The following is a 19,905-nucleotide window of genomic DNA, read 5'->3' on the forward strand; positions in this document are numbered from 1 at the left end:
GACCAAAGAGCACGCCCTTGCCCTCATCTGCTCCTCCTTTATGGGTGCTGACTTGTCCTTCAGAGAGACAGAGGAGTCCTTCCAACGCTTGGCTTCCTCAGTTGCATCTTGGAGAAGGTAGCCATGTGACCCCTTCCGAAAGACCACCACCACTCTCCCAGGATAAAAACTAAAAACTTGCTTAGACATCTGTATTTAAAAGAAATAACACATTCAATAATTACAACAAATTACATGTCAAGAGGGGGTGGTAGCCAGAGTATTTTCAAACAACACTGCCCTACAGTAGATCTGTATCTATTCGATGAGTGTGCTTACTTGAGGTGAATGTGCCTCATCTCAACTCCCCCATCCTCCCCCATCCCCCAACAATCCCCCTCAATGTCCTTTGTCTTGGAATGTGTATTAGCTGCGAACAGCTCTCTTCTAACATGACTTTTATTCACGATTCACTATTAATTTTACATAACATGCTGGCAAACCATTTTCGGTATATTGTTAGTAACTAACGTTACTGAATAACTTTGGGAAGTTATAGTAGTACCAACGTAACATTGCATTAGTGGCTACTGTACATACAGTTTCATTCATTCATACTGTTAGACTGAGAGTCATAGCGTGCTCAATGTTGAGTTTTCACAAAGCAGAGATGAGTAAAATAACATGTTCATTCATGATTTAGCTAGCTATTTTTAGATCTATCCAGATGGATATCTTACCTCAGTGCAGATCTACGTGTACTGTTCTCTCAAAAAATATTCTGATCTGAGACGCTTCTCTATCTCGTAAGAAAACCGCGAAACAGCGCCCCCCAAATCCCCATAGTGGCCACAAATGGTAGTATTCGATATGGTTAAGGATAGCCATAGAGAATGAATGGGAAAAGTTAAGGAAGTTAAGACCATTCATCGCAGCCTCCCGCGCGGCTGACCCGGGTTCGATTCCCGGCCAATGCTGAACCTTGAGAAAAATGTGTTTTATCTGGTGTCATTCCACTGCTTGCGGGCATTAGATATAGTCACGTGAGCTCCTGGACGATCGATCAGCTTCGGTTCGAGCTCGGCTGGCAAACAGTTGACAACGGGGGTAGCGTGGCCGAGCGGTCCAAGGCGCTGGATTAAGGCTCCAGTCTCTCCGGAGGCGTGGGTTCGAATCCCACCGCTGCCACTTTTGTAGGGTGCTAACGGCGTCTCATTGCTTTCAAGTCAGTAAGTGGGTTTGAAAGGTGAACTGTGGCTCGACGTGTTGTGTTGTCGTTGATGCTTTCTTGGGGGATCGTAGGTATAGTTGCTCCATCACCAGACAATACAAACCGTGAAGAGGCATTTCGTCTCTTGTGACGGTCGAACACATCCGGAGTAGGCCAAGTGTTCCAAACTCGACAGAAGTATAAACCAGGTTTAGGGCAATCTGTTACTAGTTCAGTATCGATCAGTTTTGGGAGAAGCTCGGGTGGCCAACAGCTGACAACGGGGGGTAGCGTGGCCGAGCGGTCCAAGGCGCTGGATTTAGGCTCCAGTCTCTCCGGAGGCGTGGGTTCGAATCCGACTGCTGCCACTTTTGTAGGGTGCTAATGCCGTCTCGTTGCTTTCAAGTCAGTAAGTGGGTTTGAAAGGTGAACTGTGGCTCGACATGTTGTCGTTGATGCTTTCTTGGGGCATCGTAGGTATAGTGGCTCCATCACCAGACAATACAAAGTGTGAGAGGCATTTCGTCTATTGTGACGGTCGAGCACATCCGGATTAGGCCAAGTGTTCCAAACTCGACAGAAGTATAAACCAGGTTTATGGCAATCTCTTACTAGTTGGACGTCAGTAGGTGGTGTGAAAAATCGAACCGTGGCTCGAAAACCTGTGCGATCATGGAGGATGTCGTGGGCATTGGTGGTATAGTGGCAAGCATAGCTGCCTTCCAAGCAGTTGACCCGGGTTCGATTCCCGGCCAATGCAGAACCTTGAGAAAGATGTGTTTTATCTGGTGTCATTCCACTGCTTGCGGGCATTAGATATAGTCACGTGAGCTCCTGGACGATCGATCAGCTTCGGTTTGAGCTCGGCTGGCCAACAGTTGACAACGGGGGTAGCGTGGCCGAGTGGTCCAAGGCGCTGGATTAAGGCTCCAGTCTCTCCGGAGGCGTGGGTTCGAATCCCACCGCTGCCACTTTTGTAGGGTGCTAACGGCGTCTCATTGCTTTCACGTCAGTAAGTGGGTTTGAAAGGTGAACTGTGGCTCGACGTGTTGTGTTGTGTTGTCGTTGATGCTTTCTTGGGGCATCGTAGGTATAGTGGCTCCATCACCAGACAATACAAACCGTGAAGAGGCATTTCGTCTCTTGTGACGGTCGAACACATCCGGAGTAGGCCAAGTGTTCCAAACTCGACAGAAGTATAAACCAGGTTTAGGGCAATCTGTTACTAGTTCAGTATCGATCAGTTTTGGGAGAAGCTCGGGTGGCCAACAGCTGACAACGGGGGTAGCGTGGCCGAGCCGTCCAAGGCGCTGGATTTAGGCTCCAGTCTCTCCGGAGGCGTGGGTTAGAATCCGACTGCTGCCATTTTTGTAGGGTGATAATGCCGTCTCGTTGCTTTCAAGTCAGTAAGTGGGTTTTAAAGTTGAATTATGGCTCGACATGTTGTCGTTGATGCTTTCTTGGGGCATCGTAGGTATAGTGGCTCCATCACCAGACAATACAAAGTGTGAGAGGCATTTCGTCTCTTGTGACGGTCGAGCACATCCGGATTAGGCCAAGTGTTCCAAACTCGACAGAAGTATAAACCAGGTTTAGGGCAATCTAATTACTAGTTGGACGTCAGTAGGTGGTGTGAAAAATCGAACCGTGGCTCGAAAAGCTGTGCGATCATGGAGGATGTCGTGGGCATTGGTGGTATAGTGGCAAGCATAGCTGCCTTCCAAGCAGTTGACCCGGGTTCGATTCCCGGCCAATGCAGAACCTTGAGAAAGATGTGTTTTATCTGGTGTCATTCCACTGCTTGCGGGCATTAGATATAGTCACGTGAGCTCCTGGACGATCGATCAGCTTCGGTTCGAGCTCGGCTGGCCAACAGTTGACAACGGGGGGTAGCGTGGCCGAGCGGTCCAAGGCGCTGGATTAAGGCTCCAGTCTCTCCGGAGGCGTGGGTTCGAATCCCACCGCTGCCACTTTTGTAGGGTGCTAACGGCGTCTCATTGCTTTCACGTCAGTAAGTGGGTTTGAAAGGTGAACTGTGGCTCGACGTGTTGTGTTGTCGTTGATGCTTTCTTGGGGGATCGTAGGTATAGTTGCTCCATCACCAGACAATACAAACCGTGAAGAGGCATTTCGTCTCTTGTGACGGTCGAACACATCCGGAGTAGGCCAAGTGTTCCAAACTCGACAGAAGTATAAACCAGGTTTAGGGCAATCTGTTACTAGTTCAGTATCGATCAGTTTTGGGAGAAGCTCGGGTGGCCAACAGCTGACAACGGGGGTAGCGTGGCCGAGCGGTCCAAGGCGCTGGATTTAGGCTCCAGTCTCTCTGGAGGCGTGGGTTCGAATCCCACCAGAGCCACTTTTGTAGGGTGCTAACGCCGTCTCGTTGCTTTCACGTCAGTAAGTGGGTTTGAAAGGTGAACTGTGGCTTGACGTGTTGTGTTTTCGTTGATGCTTTCTTGGGGCATCGTAGGTATAGTGGCTCCATCCGCATACAATACAAACCGTGAAGAGGCATTTCGTCTCCTGTGACGGTCGAACACATCCAGATTAGGCCAAGTGTTCCAAACTCGACAGAAGCATTAACCAGGTTTGGGGAAATCTGTTACTAGTTCAGTATCGATCAGTTTTGGGAAAAGCTCGGGTGGCCAACGGCTGACAACGGGGTAGCTTGGCCGAGCGGTCCAAGGTGCTGGATTTAAGCTCCAGTCTCTCTGGAGGCGTGGGTTTGAATCCCACCACTGCCACTTTTGTAGGGTGTTAACGCCGTCTCCTTGCTTTCACGTCAGTAAGTGGGTTTGAAAGGTGAACTGTGCCTCGACGTGTTGTGTTTTCGTTGCTGCTTTCAAATCAAATCAAATTTATTTGTATAGCCCTTTTTACACGCAAGCATGTCACAGAGGGCTTCACATGCGCCCATAGAACTGCCCCTCAACCAACCTAAACCCTCAAGGAAGACAAGGAAAAACTCCCAGAAAAACTCCCACCGGGAGAAAAAATGGAAGAAACCTTGGGAGGAGCAATTCAGAGAGGGATCCCCTCCTCCAGAGACGGTTGGTAAGAGAGAGGAGCAGAACAAAAGCTAAACATAGTCATACAGTGTCAATGGGTTTTGAAACACCAAAATCCATTGTTCGGCTTTATAGACGTTGGATGGGACCGGGAAACTCGCTGTTGGCCGTCATGGAGACTGGATTCCGGGTTACGACCTGGTTCAGCGTTGGCAGACCGACGACCAAGCAGGTCCTGACAGCTCAAACCCCCCACACCACAGGGAATGTGTGGGGGGGGGACAGAGAGGAGAGCAGGGATTAGAGAATGCCAGGAGCAGCTAACAGTTACAGTCAAAATAGAATGAGATCCCCACCGGTCAAGTGTGGACTAGTGCAGCAATTTAACAGAGCAAAAAGGGTATTTGATGCAGCCCCACACACCAAAACAACGACAGCCCCCCTCAGTTGGAACATGAAATCTGTTCCAGGGGAAAGAACTCTAAAGTAGGTTATACTTATACGAATAAGGATGAAAACAGCCAGTCCCCCGTTGTCTCCAACTAGTAATAAAAACTATAACAGTGACAATATACAGCAACGGAACTATAATAATAATAATACTAACAATATACAGTAACAGGTTTACTTTATTTGTAACATCTAGCTGGGCAATGTGAACATAAGCTATAATTAAAATTTAAAAGTTACATGTGATACACACATAGGCAAGCACACATCCCAGGTTTACATAGAAAGTACACACATACTTCCCTTTAACAATCATAGAATTGACTAAACAAGAACGTTTTTAATCTAGTTTTAAATGTCGAGACAGTATCAGCTTCCTTAATTGAGATGGGTAATTTGTTCCAAAGAAGAGGTGCTCTATATGAGAACGCCCTACCTCCAGCAGTTTTTTTCTTAACTTTGGGTATTACCAGATAGCCGGCATTTTGAGATCTTAGAGACCTTGCGGGGCAATAGGGTGCAAGGAGACCGGAGAGGTACAGTGGTTCCAATCCATGCAGAGATTTGTAAGTTAGTAGTAGAACTTTGAAATCAGCTCTGGCTTGGATAGGGAGCCAGTGTAAAGAGATAAGAGTCGATGTTATATGATCAAACTTTCTAGTTTTAGTCAATAGTCTAGCAGCAGCATTTTGCACCCGCTGTAAGTTTTTTAGGAAGGTAATTGGGAGGCCAGAGAACAACACATTGCAGTAGTCCAATCGGGACGTAACAAAAGCATGTATTCGTTTTTCAGCATCATCCTTTGAGAGGAATTTTCGTATTTTGGCAATATTACGTAGATGGAAAAATGCTGTTCTGGTGATTTGCTTAATATGGTACTCAAACGAAAGGTCTGGGTCCATTGTGACTCCCAGATTTTTTACCAGCTGGCTTTGAGATACTTTGACGCCGTCTAAGTCTAAGGTTAGATGGGATAAATTATTTCTGTGTTTTTTCGGACCAAAAATTTGAACCTCGGTTTTATCCGAATTAAGAAGAAGGAAATTTGCAGTCATCCAAGTTTTCAACCCGGAAACACAGGTTTCCATAGCATGTGGAAATTCTCCCGGCTTTATAGACATGTATAGCTGAGTATCATCTGCATAGCAGTGAAAATCTACCCCAAAACTTCTAATTATGTTTCCTAAAGGCAACATATAGAGTGAAAATAACAGAGGGCCTAAAACTGAACCCTGTGGTACTCCGTATTTTACAATGAAGCTCCTGGATGAGCAACCATCATAGTGGACATATTGTGATCAGATAGATACGATCTGCTTTCTTGGGGCATCGTAGGTATAGTGGCTACATCACCAGACAATACAAACCATGAAGAGGCATTTCGTCTCTTGTCACGGTCGAACACATCCAGATTAGGCCAAGTGTTCCAAACTCGCCAGAAGTATAAACCAGGTTTGGGGCAATCTATTACTAGTTCAGTACAGATAAGTTTTGGGAGAAGCTCGGGTTGCCAACAGCTGACAACGGGGTAGCGTGGCCGAGCGGTCCAAGGCGCTGGATTTAGGCTCCAGTCTTTCTGGAGGCGTGGGTTCGAATTCCACCGCTGCCAGTTTTGCAGGGTGCTAACGCCGTCTCGTTGCTTTCACGTCAATAAGTGGGTTTGAAAGGTGAACTGTGGCTCGACGTGTCGTGTTTTCGTTGATGCTTTCTTGGGGCATCGTAGGTATAGTGGCTCCATCCGCATACAATACAAACCGTGAAGAGGCATTTCGTCTCCTGTGACGGTCGAACACATCCAGATCAGGCCAAGTGTTCCAAACTCGACAGAAGCATTAACCAGGTTTGGGGAAATCTGTTACTAGTTCAGTATCGATCAGTTTTGGGAAAAGCTCGGGTGGCCAACGGCTGACAACGGGGTAGCTTGGCCGAGCGGTCCAAGGCGCTGGATTTAAGCTCCAGTCTCTCTGGAGGCGTGGGTTCGAATCCCACCGCTGCCAGTTTTGCAGGGTGCTAAAGCCGTCTCGTTGCTTTCAAGTCAGTAAGTGGGTTTGAAAGGTGAACTGTGGCTCGACATGTTGTCGTTGATGCTTTCTTGGGGCATCGTAGGTATAGTGGCTACATCACCAGACAATACAAACCATGAAGAGGCATTTCGTCTCTTGTCACGGTCGAACACATCCAGATTAGGCCAAGTGTTCCAAACTCGCCAGAAGTATAAACCAGGTTTGGGTTAATCTAGTACTAGTTCAGTACAGATACGTTTTGGGAGAAGCTCGGGTTGCCTACAGCTGACAACGGGGTAGCGTGGCCGAGCGGTCCAAGGCGCTGGATTTAGGCTCCAGTCTCTCCGGAGGCGTGGGTTCGAATCCCACCGCTGCCAGTTTTGCAGGGTGCTAACGCCGTCTCCTTGCTTCCACGTCAGTAAGTGGGTTTGAAAAAGTGAACTGTGGCTCGACGTGTTGTGCGGTCGTTGATACTTTCTTGGGGCATTGTAGGTATAGTGGCTCAATCTGCAGACAATACAAACCGTGAAGAGGCATTTCGTCTCCTGTGACGGTAGAACACATCCAGATTAGGCCAAGTGTTCCAAACTCGCCAGAAGTATAAACCAGGTTTGGGTTAATCTATTACTAGTTCAGTACAGATAAGTTTTGGGAGAAGCTCGGGTTGCCAACAGCTGACAACAGGGTAGCTTGGCCGAGCGGTCCAAGGCGCTGGATTTAGGCTCCAGTCTCTCCGGAGGCGTGTGTTCGAATCCCACCGCTGCCAGTTTTGCAGGGTGCTAACGCCGTCTTCTTGCTTTCACGTCAGTAAGTGGGTTTGAAAGGTGAACTGTGGCTCGACGTGTTGTGTTTTCGTTGACGCTTTCTTGGGGCATCGTAGGTATAGTGGCTACATCACCAGACAATACAAACCATGAAGAGGCATTTTGTCTCTTGTCACGGTCGAACACATCCAGATTAGGCCAAGTGTTCCAAACTCGCCAGAAGTATAAACCAGGTTTGGGGCAATCTATTACTAGTTCAGTACAGATAAGTTTTGGGAGAAGCTCGGGTTGCCAACAGCTGACAACGGGGTAGCTTGGCCGAGCGGTCCAAGGCGCTGGATTTAGGCTCCAGTCTCTCTGGAGGTGTGGGTTCGAATCCCACCAGAGCCTCTTTTGCAGGGTGCTAACGCCTTCTCCTTGCTTTCACGTCAGTAAGTGGGTTTGAAAGGTGAACTGTGGCTCGACGTGTTGTGTTTTCGTTGACGCTTTCTTGGGGCATCGTAGGTATAGTGGCTACATCACCAGACAATACAAACCATGAAGAGGCATTTTGTCTCTTGTCACGGTCGAACACATCCAGATTAGGCCAAGTGTTCCAAACTCGCCAGAAGTATAAACCAGGTTTGGGGCAATCTATTACTAGTTCAGTACAGATAAGTTTTGGGAGAAGCTCGGGTTGCCAACAGCTGACAACGGGGTAGCTTGGCCGAGCGGTCCAAGGCGCTGGATTTAGGCTCCAGTCTCTCTGGAGGTGTGGGTTCGAATCCCACCAGAGCCACTTTTGTAGGGTGCTAACGCCGTCTTGTTGCTTTCACGTCAGTAAGTGGGTTTGAAAGGTGAACTGTGGCTCGACGTGTTGTGTTTTCGTTGATGCTTTCTTGGGGCATCGTAGGTATAGTGGCTCCATCCGCATACAATACAAACCGTGAAGAGGCATTTAGTCTCCTGTGACGGTAGAAAACATCCAGATTAGTCCAAGTGTTCCAAACTCGACAGAAGCATTAACCAGGTTTGGGGAAATCTGTTACTAGTTCAGTATCGATCAGTTTTGGGAAAAGCTCGGGTGGCCAACGGCTGACAACGGGGTAGCTTGGCCGAGCGGTCCAAGGCGCTGGATTTAAGCTCCAGTCTCTCTGGAGGCGTGGGTTTGAATCCCACCACTGCCACTTTTGTAGGGTCCTAACGCCGTCTCCTTGCTTTCACGTCAGTAAGTGGGTTTGAAAGGTGAACTGTGCCTCGACGTGTTGTGTTTTCGTTGCTGCTTTCTTGGGGCATCGTAGGTATAGTGGCTACATCACCAGACAATACAAACCATGAAGAGGCATTTCGTCTCTTGTCACGGTCGAACACATCCAGATTAGGCCAAGTGTTCCAAACTCGCCAGAAGTATAAACCAGGTTTGGGGCAATCTATTACTAGTTCAATACAGATAAGTTTTGGGAGAAGCTCGGGTTGCCAATAGCTGACAACGGGGTAGCGTGGCCGAGCGGTCCAAGGCGCTGGATTTAGGCTCCAGTCTCTCCGGAGGCGTGGGTTCGAATCCCACCAGAGCCACTTTTGCAGGGTGCTAACGCCGTCTTCTTGCTTTCACGTCAGTAAGTGGGTTTGAAAGGTGAACTGTGGCTCGTTGTGTTTTCGTTGATGCTTTCTTGGGGCATCGTAGGTATAGTGGCTCCATCCGCATACAATACAAACCGTGAAGAGGCATTTCGTCTCCTGTGACGGTAGAAAACATCCAGATTAGTCCAAGTGTTCCAAACTCGACAGAAGCATTAACCAGGTTTGGGGAAATCTGTTACTAGTTCAGTATCGATCAGTTTTGGGAAAAGCTCGGGTGGCCAACGGCTGACAACGGGGTAGCTTGGCCGAGCGGTCCAAGGCGCTGGATTTAAGCTCCAGTCTCTCTGGAGGCGTGGGTTTGAATCCCACCACTGCCACTTTTGTAGGGTCCTAACGCCGTCTCCTTGCTTTCACGTCAGTAAGTGGGTTTGAAAGGTGAACTGTGCCTCGACGTGTTGTGTTTTCGTTGCTGCTTTCTTGGGGCATCGTAGGTATAGTGGCTACATCACCAGACAATACAAACCATGAAGAGGCATTTCGTCTCTTGTCACGGTCGAACACATCCAGATTAGGCCAAGTGTTCCAAACTCGCCAGAAGTATAAACCAGGTTTGGGGCAATCTATTACTAGTTCAGTACAGATAAGTTTTGGGAGAAGCTCGGGTTGCCAACAGCTGACAACGGGGTAGCTTGGCCGAGCGGTCCAAGGCGCTGGATTTAGGCTCCAGTCTCTCTGGAGGTGTGGGTTCGAATCCCACCAGAGCCACTTTTGTAGGGTGCTAACGCCGTCTTGTTGCTTTCACGTCAGTAAGTGGGTTTGAAAGGTGAACTGTGGCTCGACGTGTTGTGTTTTCGTTGATGCTTTCTTGGGGCATCGTAGGTATAGTGGCTCCATCCGCATACAATACAAACCGTGAAGAGGCATTTAGTCTCCTGTGACGGTAGAAAACATCCAGATTAGTCCAAGTGTTCCAAACTCGACAGAAGCATTAACCAGGTTTGGGGAAATCTGTTACTAGTTCAGTATCGATCAGTTTTGGGAAAAGCTCGGGTGGCCAAAGGCTGACAACGGGGTAGCTTGGCCGAGCGGTCCAAGGCGCTGGATTTAAGCTCCAGTCTCTCTGGAGGCGTGGGTTTGAATCCCACCACTGCCACTTTTGTAGGGTCCTAACGCCGTCTCCTTGCTTTCACGTCAGTAAGTGGGTTTGAAAGGTGAACTGTGCCTCGACGTGTTGTGTTTTCGTTGCTGCTTTCTTGGGGCATCGTAGGTATAGTGGCTACATCACCAGACAATACAAACCATGAAGAGGCATTTTGTCTCTTGTCACGGTCGAACACATCCAGATTAGGCCAAGTGTTCCAAACTCGCCAGAAGTATAAACCAGGTTTGGGGCAATCTATTACTAGTTCAATACAGATAAGTTTTGGGAGAAGCTCGGGTTGCCAATAGCTGACAACGGGGTAGCGTGGCCGAGCGGTCCAAGGCGCTGGATTTAGGCTCCAGTCTCTCCGGAGGCGTGGGTTCGAATCCCACCAGAGCCACTTTTGCAGGGTGCTAACGCCGTCTTCTTGCTTTCACGTCAGTAAGTGGGTTTGAAAGGTGAACTGTGGCTCGTTGTGTTTTCGTTGATGCTTTCTTGGGGCATCGTAGGTATAGTGGCTCCATCCGCATACAATACAAACCGTGAAGAGGCATTTCGTCTCCTGTGACGGTAGAAAACATCCAGATTAGTCCAAGTGTTCCAAACTCGACAGAAGCATTAACCAGGTTTGGGGAAATCTGTTACTAGTTCAGTATCGATCAGTTTTGGGAAAAGCTCGGGTGGCCAACGGCTGACAACGGGGTAGCTTGGCCGAGCGGTCCAAGGCGCTGGATTTAAGCTCCAGTCTCTCTGGAGGCGTGGGTTTGAATCCCACCACTGCCACTTTTGTAGGGTCCTAACGCCGTCTCCTTGCTTTCACGTCAGTAAGTGGGTTTGAAAGGTGAACTGTGCCTCGACGTGTTGTGTTTTCGTTGCTGCTTTCTTGGGGCATCGTAGGTATAGTGGCTACATCACCAGACAATACAAACCATGAAGAGGCATTTCGTCTCTTGTCACGGTCGAACACATCCAGATTAGGCCAAGTGTTCCAAACTCGCCAGAAGTATAAACCAGGTTTGGGGCAATCTATTACTAGTTCAGTACAGATAAGTTTTGGGAGAAGCTCGGGTTGCCAACAGCTGACAACGGGGTAGCTTGGCCGAGCGGTCCAAGGCGCTGGATTTAGGCTCCAGTCTCTCTGGAGGTGTGGGTTCGAATCCCACCAGAGCCACTTTTGTAGGGTGCTAACGCCGTCTTGTTGCTTTCACGTCAGTAAGTGGGTTTGAAAGGTGAACTGTGGCTCGACGTGTTGTGTTTTCGTTGATGCTTTCTTGGGGCATCGTAGGTATAGTGGCTCCATCCGCATACAATACAAACCGTGAAGAGGCATTTAGTCTCCTGTGACGGTAGAAAACATCCAGATTAGTCCAAGTGTTCCAAACTCGACAGAAGCATTAACCAGGTTTGGGGAAATCTGTTACTAGTTCAGTATCGATCAGTTTTGGGAAAAGCTCGGGTGGCCAACGGCTGACAACGGGGTAGCTTGGCCGAGCGGTCCAAGGCGCTGGATTTAAGCTCCAGTCTCTCTGGAGGCGTGGGTTTGAATCCCACCACTGCCACTTTTGTAGGGTCCTAACGCCGTCTCCTTGCTTTCACGTCAGTAAGTGGGTTTGAAAGGTGAACTGTGCCTCGACGTGTTGTGTTTTCGTTGCTGCTTTCTTGGGGCATCGTAGGTATAGTGGCTACATCACCAGACAATACAAACCATGAAGAGGCATTTCGTCTCTTGTCACGGTCGAACACATCCAGATTAGGCCAAGTGTTCCAAACTCGCCAGAAGTATAAACCAGGTTTGGGGCAATCTATTACTAGTTCAATACAGATAAGTTTTGGGAGAAGCTCGGGTTGCCAATAGCTGACAACGGGGTAGCGTGGCCGAGCGGTCCAAGGCGCTGGATTTAGGCTCCAGTCTCTCCGGAGGCGTGGGTTCGAATCCCACCGCTGCCAGTTTTGCAGGGTGCTAACGCCGTCTTCTTGCTTTCACGTCAGTAAGTGGGTTTGAAAGGTGAACTGTGGCTCGTTGTGTTTTCGTTGATGCTTTCTTGGGGCATCGTAGGTATAGTGGCTCCATCCGCATACAATACAAACCGTGAAGAGGCATTTCGTCTCCTGTGACGGTAGAAAACATCCAGATTAGTCCAAGTGTTCCAAACTCGACAGAAGCATTAACCAGGTTTGGGGAAATCTGTTACTAGTTCAGTATCGATCAGTTTTGGGAAAAGCTCGGGTGGCCAACGGCTGACAACGGGGTAGCTTGGCCGAGCGGTCCAAGGCGCTGGATTTAAGCTCCAGTCTCTCTGGAGGCGTGGGTTTGAATCCCACCACTGCCACTTTTGTAGGGTCCTAACGCCGTCTCCTTGCTTTCACGTCAGTAAGTGGGTTTGAAAGGTGAACTGTGCCTCGACGTGTTGTGTTTTCGTTGCTGCTTTCTTGGGGCATCGTAGGTATAGTGGCTACATCACCAGACAATACAAACCATGAAGAGGCATTTCGTCTCTTGTCACGGTCGAACACATCCAGATTAGGCCAAGTGTTCCAAACTCGCCAGAAGTATAAACCAGGTTTGGGGCAATCTATTACTAGTTCAATACAGATAAGTTTTGGGAGAAGCTCGGGTTGCCAATAGCTGACAACGGGGTAGCGTGGCCGAGCGGTCCAAGGCGCTGGATTTAGGCTCCAGTCTCTCCGGAGGCGTGGGTTCGAATCCCACCGCTGCCAGTTTTGCAGGGTGCTAACGCCGTCTTCTTGCTTTCACGTCAGTTAGTGGGTTTGAAAGGTGAACTGTGGCTCGTTGTGTTTTCGTTGATGCTTTCTTGGGGCATCGTAGGTATAGTGGCTACATCACCAGACAATACAAACCATGAAGAGGCATTTCGTCTCTTGTCACGGTCGAACACATCCAGATTAGGCCAAGTGTTCCAAACTCGCCAGAAGTATAAACCAGGTTTGGGGCAATCTATTACTAGTTCAGTACAGACAAGTTTTGGGAGAAGCTCGGGTTGCCAACAGCTGACAACGGGGTAGCGTGGCCGAGCGGTCCAAGGCGCTGGATTTAGGCTCCAGTCTCTCCGGAGGCGTGGGTTCGAATCCCACCACTGCCAGTTTTGCAGGGTGCTAACGCCGTCTCCTTGCTTCCACGTCAGTAAGTGGGTTTGAAAAAGTGAACTGTGGCTCGACGTGTTGTGCGGTCGTTGATACTTTCTTGGGGCATTGTAGGTATAGTGGCTCCATCTGCAGACAATACAAACCGTGAAGAGGCATTTCGTCTCCTGTGACGGTAGAACACATCCAGATTAGGCCAAGTGTTCCAAACTCGCCAGAAGTATAAACCAGGTTTGGGTTAATCTATTACTAGTTCAGTACAGATAAGTTTTGGGAGAAGCTCGGGTTGCCAACAGCTGACAACAGGGTAGCTTGGCCGAGCGGTCCAAGGCGCTGGATTTAGGCTCCAGTCTCTCTGGAGGCGTGGGTTCGAATCCCACCAGAGCCACTTTTGCAGGGTGCTAACGCCGTCTCCTTGCTTTCACGTCAGTAAGTGGGTTTGAAAGGTGAACTGTGGCTCGACGTGTTGTGTTTTCGTTGACGCTTTCTTGGGGCATCGTAGGTATAGTGGCTACATCACCAGACAATACAAACCATGAAGAGGCATTTCGTCTCTTGTCACGGTCGAACACATCCAGATTAGGCCAAGTGTTCCAAACTCGCCAGAAGTATAAACCAGGTTTGGGGCAATCTATTACTAGTTCAGTACAGATAAGTTTTGGGAGAAGCTCGGGTTGCCAACAGCTGACAACGGGGTAGCTTGGCCGAGCGGTCCAAGGCGCTGGATGTAGGCTCCAGTCTCTCTGGAGGTGTGGGTTCGAATCCCACCAGAGCCACTTTTGTAGGGTGCTAACGCCGTCTTGTTGCTTTCACATCAGTAAGTGGGTTTGAAAGGTGAACTGTGGCTCGACGTGTTGTGTTTTCGTTGATGCTTTCTTGGGGCATCGTAGGTATAGTGGCTACATCACCAGACAATACAAACCATGAAGAGGCATTTCGTCTCTTGTCACGGTCGAACACATCCAGATTAGGCCAAGTGTTCCAAACTCGCCAGAAGTATAAACCAGGTTTGGGGCAATCTATTACTAGTTCAGTACAGACAAGTTTTGGGAGAAGCTCGGGTTGCCAACAGCTGACAACGGGGTAGCGTGGCCGAGCGGTCCAACGCGCTGGATTTAGGCTCCAGTCTCTCCGGAGGCTTGGGTTCGATCCCACCGCTGCCAGTTTTGCAGGGTGCTAACGCCGTCTCGTTGCTTTCACGTCAGTAAGTGGGTTTGAAAGGTGAACTGTGGCTCGACGTGTTGTGTTTTCGTTGATGCTTTCTTGGGGCATCGTAGGTATAGTGGCTCCATCCGCATACAATACAAACCGTGAAGAGGCATTTAGTCTCCTGTGACGGTAGAAAACATCCAGATTAGTCCAAGTGTTCCAAACTCGACAGAAGCATTAACCAGGTTTGGGGAAATCTGTTACTAGTTCAGTATCGATCAGTTTTGGGAAAAGCTCGGGTGGCCAACGGCTGACAACGGGGTAGCTTGGCCGAGCGGTCCAAGGCGCTGGATTTAAGCTCCAGTCTCTCTGGAGGCGTGGGTTTGAATCCCACCACTGCCACTTTTGTAGGGTCCTAACGCCGTCTCCTTGCTTTCACGTCAGTAAGTGGGTTTGAAAGGTGAACTGTGGCTCGTTGTGTTTTCGTTGATGCTTTCTTGGGGCATCGTAGGTATAGTGGCTACATCACCAGACAATACAAACCATGAAGAGGCATTTCGTCTCTTGTCACGGTCGAACACATCCAGATTAGGCCAAGTGTTCCAAACTCGCCAGAAGTATAAACCAGGTTTGGGTTAATCTATTACTAGTTCAGTACAGATACGTTTTGGGAGAAGCTCGGGTTGCCTACAGCTGACAACGGGGTAGCGTGGCCGAGCGGTCCAAGGCGCTGGATTTAGGCTCCAGTCTCTCCGGAGGCGTGGGTTCGAATCCCACCGCTGCCAGTTTTGCAGGGTGCTAACGCCGTCTCCTTGCTTCCACGTCAGTAAGTGGGTTTGAAAAAGTGAACTGTGGCTCGACGTGTTGTGCGGTCGTTGATACTTTCTTGGGGCATTGTAGGTATAGTGGCTCCATCTGCAGACAATACAAACCGTGAAGAGGCATTTCGTCTCCTGTGACGGTAGAACACATCCGGATTAGGCCAAGTGTTCCAAACTCGACAGAAGTATAAACCAGGTTTATGCCAAACTCTTACTAGTTGGACGTCAGTAGGTGGTGTGAAAAATCGAACCGTGGCTCGAAAAGCTGTGCGATCATGGAGGATGTCGTGGGCATTGGTGGTATAGTGGCAAGCATAGCTGCCTTCCAAGCAGTTGACCCGGGTTAGATTCCCGGCCAATGCAGAACCTTGAGAAAGATGTGTTTTATCTGGTGTCATTCCACTGCTTGCAGGCATTAGACTAGTCACGTGAGCTCCTGGACGATCGATCAGCTTCGGTTGGAGCTCGGCTGGCCAACAGTTGACAACGGGGTAGCGTGGCCGAGCGGTCCAAGGTGCTGGATTTAGGCTCCAGTCTCTCCGGAGGCATGGGTTCGAATCCCACCGCTGCCACTTTTGTAGGGTGCTAACGGCGTCTCATTGCTTTCACGTCAGTAAGTGGGTTTGAAAGGTGAACTGTGGCTCGACGTGTTGTGTTGTGTTGTCGTTGATGCTTTCTTGGGGCATCGTAGGTATAGTGGCTCCATCACCAGACAATACAAAGTGTTAGAGGCATTTCGTCTCTTGTGACGGTCGAGCACATCCGGATTAGGCCAAGTGTTCCAAACTCGACAGAAGTATAAACCAGGTTTATGGCAAACTCTTACTAGTTGGACGTCAGTAGGTGGTGTGAAAAATTGAACCGTGGCTCGAAAAGCTGTGCGATCATGGAGGATGTCGTGGGCATTGGTGGTATAGTGGCAAGCATATCTGCCTTCCAAGCAGTTGACCCGGGTTCGATTCCCGGCCAATGCAGAACCTTGAGAAAGATGTGTTTTATCTGGTGTCATTCCACTGCTTGCGGGCATTAGATATAGTCACGTGAGCTCCTGGACGATCGATCAGCTTCGGTTTGAGCTCGGCTGGCCAACAGCTGACAACGGGGTAGCGTGGCCGAGCGGTCCAAGGCGCTGGATTTAGGCTCCAGTCTCTCCGGAGGCGTGGGCTGAATCCGACTGCTGCCACTTTTGTAGGGTACTAATGCCGTCTCGTTGCTTTCAAGTCAGTAAGTGGGTTTTAAAGGTGAACTGTGGCTCGACATGTTGTCGTTGATGCTTTCTTGGGGCATCGTAGGTATAGTGGCTCCATCACCAGACAATACAAAGTGTGATAGGCATTTCGTCTCTTGTAACGTCGAGCACATCCGGATTAGGCCAAGTGTTCCAAACTCGACAGAAGTATAAACCAGGTTTATGGCAATCTCTTACTAGTTGGACGTCAGTAGGTGGTGTGAAAAATCGAACCGTGGCTCGAAAAGCTGTGCGATCATGGAGGATGTCGTGGGCATTGGTGGTATAGTGGCAAGCATAGCTGCCTTCCAAGCAGTTGACCCGGGTTCGATTCCCGGCCAATGCAGAACCTTGAGAAAGATGTGTTTTATCTGGTGTCATTCCACTGCTTGCGGGCATTAGACTAGTCACGTGAGCTCCTTGACGATCGATCAGCTTCGGTTGGAGCTCGGCTGGCCAACAGTTGACAACGGGGTAGCGTGGCCGAGAGGTCCAAGGTGCTGGATTTAGGGTCCAGTCTCTCCGGAGGCGTGGGTTCGAATCCCACCGCTGCCAGTTTTGTAGGGTGCTAACGCCGTCTCGTTGCTTTCAAGTCAGTAAGTGGGTTTGAAAGGTGAACTGTGGCTCGACATGTTGTCGTTGATGCTTTCTTGGGGCATCGTAAGTATAGTGGCTCCATCACCAGACAATACAAAGTGTGAGAGGCATTTCGTCTCTTGTGACGGTCGAGCACATCCGGATTAGGCCAAGTGTTCCAAACTCGACAGAAGTATAAACCAGGTTTATGGCAATCTCTTACTAGTTGGACGTCAGTAGGTGGTGTGAAAAATCGAACCGTGGCTCGAAAAGCTGTGCGATCATGGAGGATGTCGTGGGCATTGGTGGTATAGTGACAAGCATAGCTGCCTTCCAAGCAGTTGACCCGGGTTCGATTCCCGGCCAATGCATAACCTTGAGAATAATCTGTTTTATCTGGTGTCATTCCACTGCTTGCGGGCATTAGATATAGTCACGTGAGCTCCTGGACGATCGATCAGCTTCGGTTTGAGCTCGGCTGGCCAACAGCTGACAACGGGGTAGCGTGGCCGAGCGGTCCAAGGCGCTGGATTAAGGCTCCAGTCTCTCCGGAGGCGTGGGTTTGAATCCCACCGCTGCCACTTTTGTAGGGTGCTAACGCCGTCTCGTTGCTTTCAAGTCAGTAAGTGGGTTTTAAAGTTGAATTATGGCTCGACATGTTGTCGTTGATGCTTTTTTGGGGCATCGTAGGTATAGTGGCTCCATCACCAGACAATACAAAGTGTGAGAGGCATTTCGTCTCTTGTGACGGTCGAGCACATCCGGATTAGGCCAAGTGTTCCAAACTCGACAGAAGTATAAACCAGGTTTATGGCAATCTCTTACTAGTTGGACGTCAGTAGGTGGTGTGAAAAATCGAACCGTGGCTCGAAAAGCTGTGCGATCATGGAGGATGTCGTGGGCATTGGTGGTATAGTGACAAGCATAGCTGCCTTCCAAGCAGTTGACCCGGGTTCGATTCCCGGCCAATGCAGAACGTTGAGAAAAATGTGTTTTATCTGGTGTCATTCCACTGCTTGCGGGCATTAGATATAGTCACGTGAGCTCCTGGACGATCGATCAGCTTCGGTTCGAGCTCGGCTGGCCAACAGTTGACAACGGGGTAGCGTGGCCGAGCGGCCCACGGCGCTGGATTAAGGCTCCAGTCTCTCCGGAGGCGTGGGTTCGAATCCCACCGCTGCCACTTTTGTAGGGTGCTAACGGCGTCTCATTGCTTTCACGTCAGTAAGTGGGTTTGAAAGGTTAACTGTGGCTCGACGTGTTGTGTTGTCGTTGATGCTTTCTTGGGGGATCGTAGGTATAGTTGCTCCATCACCAGACAATACAAACCGTGAAGAGGCATTTCGTCTCTTGTGACGGTCGAGCACATCCGGATTAGGCCAAGTGTTCCAAACTCGACAGAAGTATAAACCAGGTTTATGGCAATCTCTTACTAGTTGGACGTCAGTAGGTGGTGTGAAAAATCGAACCGTGGCTCGAAAAGCTGTGCGATCATGGAGGATGTCGTGGGCATTGGTGGTATAGTGACAAGCATAGCTGCCTTCCAAGCAGTTGACCCGGGTTCGATTCCCGGCCAATGCATAACCTTGAGAATAATCTGTTTTATCTGGTGTCATTCCACTGCTTGCGGGCATTAGATATAGTCACGTGAGCTCCTGGACGATCGATCAGCTTCGGTTCGAGCTCGGCTGGCCAACAGTTGACAACGGGGTAGCGTGGCCGAGCGGTCCAAGGCGCTGGATTAAGGCTCCAGTCTCTCCGGAGGCGTGGGTTCAAATCCCACCGCTGCCACTTTTGTAGGGTGCTAACGGCGTCTCATTGCTTTCACGTCAGTAAGTGGGTTTGAAAGGTGAACTGTGGCTCGACGTGTTGTGTTGTCGTTGATGCTTTCTTGGGGGATCGTAGGTATAGTTGCTCCATCACCAGACAATACAAACCGTGAAGAGGCATTTCGTCTCTTGTGACGGTCGAACACATCCGGAGTAGGCCAAGTGTTCCAAACTCGACAGAAGTATAAACCAGGTTTAGGGCAATCTGTTACTAGTTCAGTATCGATCAGTTTTGGGAGAAGCTCGGGTGGCCAACAGCTGACAACGGGGTAGCGTGGCCGAGCGGTCCAAGGCGCTGGATTTAGGCTCCAGTCTCTCCGGAGGCGTGGGTTCGAATCCGACTGCTGCCACTTTTGTAGGGTGCTAATGCCGTCTCGTTGCTTTCAAGTCAGTAAGTGGGTTTTAAAGGTGAACTGTGGCTCGACATGTTGTCGTTGATGCTTTCTTGGGGCATCGTAGGTATAGTGGCTCCATCACCAGACAATACAAAGTGTGAGAGGCATTTCGTCTCTTGTGACGGTCGAGCACATCCGGATTAGGCCAAGTGTTCCAAACTCGACAGAAGTATAAACCAGGTTTAGGGCAATCAATTACTAGTTGGACGTCAGTAGGTGGTGTGAAAAGTCGAACCGTGGCTCGAAATGCTGTGCGATCATAGAGGATGTCGTGGGCATTGGTGGTATAGTGGCAAGCATAGCTGCCTTCCAAGCAGTTGACCCGGGTTCGATTCCCGGCCAATGCAGAACCTTGAGAAAGATGTGTTTTATCTGGTGTCATTCCACTGCTTGCGGGCATTAGATATAGTCACGTGAGCTCCTGGACGATCGATCAGCTTTGGTTTGAGCTCGGCTGGCCAACAGCTGACAACGGGGTACATTTATTCATTTTACATTTATTCATTTAGCAGACGCTTTTGTCCAAAGCGACTTCCAAGAGAGAGCTTCACAAAGTGCATAGGTCACTGATAATAACAACAAGATAGCCCCACAGCATTGCGGGTAGTCAAAGACAAGAAGTACATATTGTGAACAACCAAAAAATAGTGCTAAAGGGAAGAGACCATAAGAGCATGTAGTTAAACA

General features: G+C 49.4%; 23 non-coding genes across 23 annotated transcripts; all 23 read left to right on the forward strand.

Annotated features, from left to right (window-relative positions):
• The first annotated feature begins 1,085 nt into the window (after window positions 1-1,085).
• On the forward strand, window positions 1,086-1,167 carry trnal-aag. Its single transcript has one exon. It is a non-coding gene; the product is annotated as a tRNA-Leu (tRNA).
• A 710-nt stretch (window positions 1,168-1,877) lies between these two features.
• On the forward strand, window positions 1,878-1,949 carry trnag-ucc. Its single transcript has one exon. It is a non-coding gene; the product is annotated as a tRNA-Gly (tRNA).
• Window positions 1,950-2,078: 129 nt separating this feature from the next.
• Window positions 2,079-2,160, forward strand: trnal-aag. The gene has a single exon. It is a non-coding gene; the product is annotated as a tRNA-Leu (tRNA).
• A 715-nt stretch (window positions 2,161-2,875) lies between these two features.
• trnag-ucc lies at window positions 2,876-2,947 on the forward strand. Its single transcript has one exon. It is a non-coding gene; the product is annotated as a tRNA-Gly (tRNA).
• A 130-nt stretch (window positions 2,948-3,077) lies between these two features.
• trnal-aag lies at window positions 3,078-3,159 on the forward strand. Its single transcript has one exon. It is a non-coding gene; the product is annotated as a tRNA-Leu (tRNA).
• A 311-nt stretch (window positions 3,160-3,470) lies between these two features.
• trnal-uag lies at window positions 3,471-3,548 on the forward strand. Its single transcript has one exon. It is a non-coding gene; the product is annotated as a tRNA-Leu (tRNA).
• A 2,629-nt stretch (window positions 3,549-6,177) lies between these two features.
• Window positions 6,178-6,259, forward strand: trnal-uag. The gene has a single exon. It is a non-coding gene; the product is annotated as a tRNA-Leu (tRNA).
• Window positions 6,260-6,565: 306 nt separating this feature from the next.
• On the forward strand, window positions 6,566-6,647 carry trnal-uaa. Its single transcript has one exon. It is a non-coding gene; the product is annotated as a tRNA-Leu (tRNA).
• Window positions 6,648-6,948: 301 nt separating this feature from the next.
• On the forward strand, window positions 6,949-7,030 carry trnal-uag. Its single transcript has one exon. It is a non-coding gene; the product is annotated as a tRNA-Leu (tRNA).
• A 1,863-nt stretch (window positions 7,031-8,893) lies between these two features.
• On the forward strand, window positions 8,894-8,971 carry trnal-uag. The gene has a single exon. It is a non-coding gene; the product is annotated as a tRNA-Leu (tRNA).
• Window positions 8,972-10,440: 1,469 nt separating this feature from the next.
• On the forward strand, window positions 10,441-10,518 carry trnal-uag. The gene has a single exon. It is a non-coding gene; the product is annotated as a tRNA-Leu (tRNA).
• A 1,465-nt stretch (window positions 10,519-11,983) lies between these two features.
• Window positions 11,984-12,065, forward strand: trnal-uag. The gene has a single exon. It is a non-coding gene; the product is annotated as a tRNA-Leu (tRNA).
• A 689-nt stretch (window positions 12,066-12,754) lies between these two features.
• On the forward strand, window positions 12,755-12,836 carry trnal-uag. Its single transcript has one exon. It is a non-coding gene; the product is annotated as a tRNA-Leu (tRNA).
• A 301-nt stretch (window positions 12,837-13,137) lies between these two features.
• Window positions 13,138-13,219, forward strand: trnal-uag. The gene has a single exon. It is a non-coding gene; the product is annotated as a tRNA-Leu (tRNA).
• Window positions 13,220-13,526: 307 nt separating this feature from the next.
• Window positions 13,527-13,608, forward strand: trnal-uag. Its single transcript has one exon. It is a non-coding gene; the product is annotated as a tRNA-Leu (tRNA).
• Window positions 13,609-15,072: 1,464 nt separating this feature from the next.
• trnal-uag lies at window positions 15,073-15,154 on the forward strand. The gene has a single exon. It is a non-coding gene; the product is annotated as a tRNA-Leu (tRNA).
• Window positions 15,155-15,680: 526 nt separating this feature from the next.
• Window positions 15,681-15,762, forward strand: trnal-uag. Its single transcript has one exon. It is a non-coding gene; the product is annotated as a tRNA-Leu (tRNA).
• A 930-nt stretch (window positions 15,763-16,692) lies between these two features.
• On the forward strand, window positions 16,693-16,764 carry trnag-ucc. Its single transcript has one exon. It is a non-coding gene; the product is annotated as a tRNA-Gly (tRNA).
• Window positions 16,765-16,891: 127 nt separating this feature from the next.
• Window positions 16,892-16,973, forward strand: trnal-uag. The gene has a single exon. It is a non-coding gene; the product is annotated as a tRNA-Leu (tRNA).
• A 520-nt stretch (window positions 16,974-17,493) lies between these two features.
• Window positions 17,494-17,575, forward strand: trnal-aag. The gene has a single exon. It is a non-coding gene; the product is annotated as a tRNA-Leu (tRNA).
• A 520-nt stretch (window positions 17,576-18,095) lies between these two features.
• On the forward strand, window positions 18,096-18,177 carry trnal-aag. Its single transcript has one exon. It is a non-coding gene; the product is annotated as a tRNA-Leu (tRNA).
• A 526-nt stretch (window positions 18,178-18,703) lies between these two features.
• On the forward strand, window positions 18,704-18,785 carry trnal-aag. Its single transcript has one exon. It is a non-coding gene; the product is annotated as a tRNA-Leu (tRNA).
• Window positions 18,786-19,493: 708 nt separating this feature from the next.
• trnag-ucc lies at window positions 19,494-19,565 on the forward strand. The gene has a single exon. It is a non-coding gene; the product is annotated as a tRNA-Gly (tRNA).
• The last annotated feature ends 340 nt before the right edge of the window (window positions 19,566-19,905 follow it).

Source organism: Hypomesus transpacificus, unplaced genomic scaffold (genome assembly GCF_021917145.1).
Source record: "Hypomesus transpacificus isolate Combined female unplaced genomic scaffold, fHypTra1 scaffold_211, whole genome shotgun sequence".
Taxonomy (NCBI): Eukaryota; Metazoa; Chordata; class Actinopteri; order Osmeriformes; family Osmeridae; genus Hypomesus; species Hypomesus transpacificus.